The sequence below is a fragment of the Capsicum annuum genome, unplaced genomic scaffold (genome assembly GCF_002878395.1).
Source record: "Capsicum annuum cultivar UCD-10X-F1 unplaced genomic scaffold, UCD10Xv1.1 ctg16360, whole genome shotgun sequence".
NCBI classification, from domain to species: domain Eukaryota; kingdom Viridiplantae; phylum Streptophyta; class Magnoliopsida; order Solanales; family Solanaceae; genus Capsicum; species Capsicum annuum.
This window is the reverse complement of record NW_025821923.1, coordinates 1-2451: the sequence shown is the minus strand read 5'-3', so window position 1 is coordinate 2451 and position 2451 is coordinate 1. Positions and strand designations below refer to the sequence as shown.

General features: G+C 42.8%; 1 non-coding gene across 1 annotated transcript; it reads right to left on the bottom strand.

The window, feature by feature from the left end:
* Positions 1 to 225: 225 nt before the first annotated feature.
* Positions 226 to 381, bottom strand: LOC124890356. Its single transcript, XR_007049119.1, has one exon. It is a non-coding gene; the product is annotated as a 5.8S ribosomal RNA (ribosomal RNA).
* Positions 382 to 2451: the final 2070 nt, after the last annotated feature.

The window sequence follows — 2451 nt, the reverse complement described above, 5'->3', positions numbered from 1 at the left end:
TGGAATGGCTAAGTGTGATAGGGTTATGGAGTCCGAACGCACGATAGGCTATAGCCGCAACAACAAAGAGAGTCGAGTTACAACCACCACTTGCCATGATGTTTATCGACGAGGAATCACATGTAGTCTAGTTATGAGATCGACGCGTAAGGAAGGATAGTATCCACATCGCGATGACAACACGCCCCATGATTAAGGTGTGATGCAAGGGGTCGATGCGATGCATGATGCCCAGGCCAACGTGCACTCGGCCTAATGGCTTCGGGCGTAACTTACGTTTAAAGACTCGATGGTTCATGAGATTCTGCAATTCACACCAAGTATCACATTACGCTATATTCTTCATCGATGCAAGAGCCGAGATATCCATTACCGAGAGTCATTTTTATTTAAAAAAGAAGCACAGGTCCCCTCGGTGCACACCGTAGATGGGGCGCGTGGGTCAGGATATCAATTGAAGTATTCTTTGGTACTTTCCGCACATGGGTTTGTTAGTCGCCCGACGTACACGCTAGGGTCACGCGTCAGGGACGAGGGGAAGGCGCTCGTGTGGAGGGTCGGAGCACCCCTCCTGTACGGATTCCCTAGTTGTTAAACACATCCATGGGTCATTCTGCTGTGTAGCTTTTGACAATGATCCTTCCGCAGGTTCATGTACGGAAACCTTATTACGACTTCTCTTTTTTTCTAAATGATAAGGTTTAATGGACTACTAGCGACATCGTGGGAAGCGAACCACCCATGTCACCATTATCCAAACATTTCATCATATCATTTACTCGGTAGGAGTGGCAGGCGGTGTGTGCATAGGGAAGGGATGTAGTTAATGCGAGCTGATGAGTAGCGCTTACTAGGAATTCCGTGTTGAAGACCAACAAATGCAATGATCTATCCCCATCAAGATAAAATTTCAAAGATTACATGGTCTTGTTAGCCAAGGATATAAACTCATTGAATACATCAATTTATCGCGCGTGCGGCCCAGAATATCTAAAGGCATCATAGACCTGTTATTGCCTCAAACTTCCACGACCTAAAAGACTGTAGTCCCTCTAAGAAGCTGGCCGCGAAGGGATAACTCCGCATAGCTAGTTAACAGGCTGAGGTCTTGTTCGTTAATGAAATTAACCAAACAAATTGCTCCACCAACTAAGAACGGATATGCACCACCACCCATAGAATCAAGAAACAACTCTCAGTTTGTCAGTCCTTACTATGTCTAGACCTGGTATGTTTCCCGTGTTAAGTCAAATTAAGCTGCAGGCTCTACTCCTATAGGTGCCCTTCTATCAATTTCTTTATGTTTTAGCCTTGTGATCATACTCCCTCTGGAACCCAAAAACTTTGATTCCTCATAAGGTGCCGGCGGATTCCTAAAAGCAACATCCGCTGATCCCTGGTCGACATCATTTATGGTTGAGACTAAGATGGTAGCTGATCATCTTCGAGCCCCTAATTTTCATTCTTGATTAATGAAAACATCCTTGGCAAATGCTTTCGCAATTGTTTATGTTTCATAAACAAATAAATTCACCTCTGACTATGAAATATAAATGCCCCCGATTATTCATTTTAATCATTACTCCGATCCCGAATGCCAACGTAATAGGACCAAAATCCTATAATGTTGTTATCCCATGCTAATGTATACAGAGCGTAGGCTTGCTTTGAGAACTATAATTTCTTCAAAGTAACAACGCCGAAGGCACGACCCAACCAGTTAAGGACAGGAGTGCATCACGGACAGAAGGGATGAGACGACTGGTGCAAACCATAGGCGGACCGACCGACCCATCCCAAAGTCCAACTATGAACTTTTTAACTGTAATAACTTAAATATACACTATTGGAGCTGGAATTACTGTGGGTTCTGGCACCAGACTTGCCCTCCAATAGATACTCGTTTAGGGATTTAGTTTATACTCATTCCAATTATAAAACTTATTGAGCCCAGTATTGTTATTTATTATCACTACTTCCCTGTGTCAGGATTGGATAATTTGTGCGCCTGCTGCCTTCCTTTGATGTGGTAGCTGTTTCTCTGGTTCCTTCTTCAAAATTAAACCCTAATTCTCTGTCACTCGTCACCACCATAGTAGGCTAATATCCTGCCATCGAAAGTTGATAGGGCAGAGATTTGAATGTTGTGTCGCCGGCACGATGGACGTACAATCCATCGAGTTATCATAAATCATCACAGCAATGGGCAGAGCCTGAGTCAACCTTTTATCTAATAAATGCATCCCTTTCAGAAGTCGAGGTTTGTTGAACGTATTAGCTCTAGAATTACTACGGTTATCTGAGTAGTAAATACCATCAAACAAACTATAATCGATTTAATGAGCCTTTCACAGTTTCACAGTTTGAATTTGTTCATACTTATACATACATGTCTTAATCTTTGAGACAAACATATGACTATTGGAATAATCAACCAGGTAGCATTCCTCA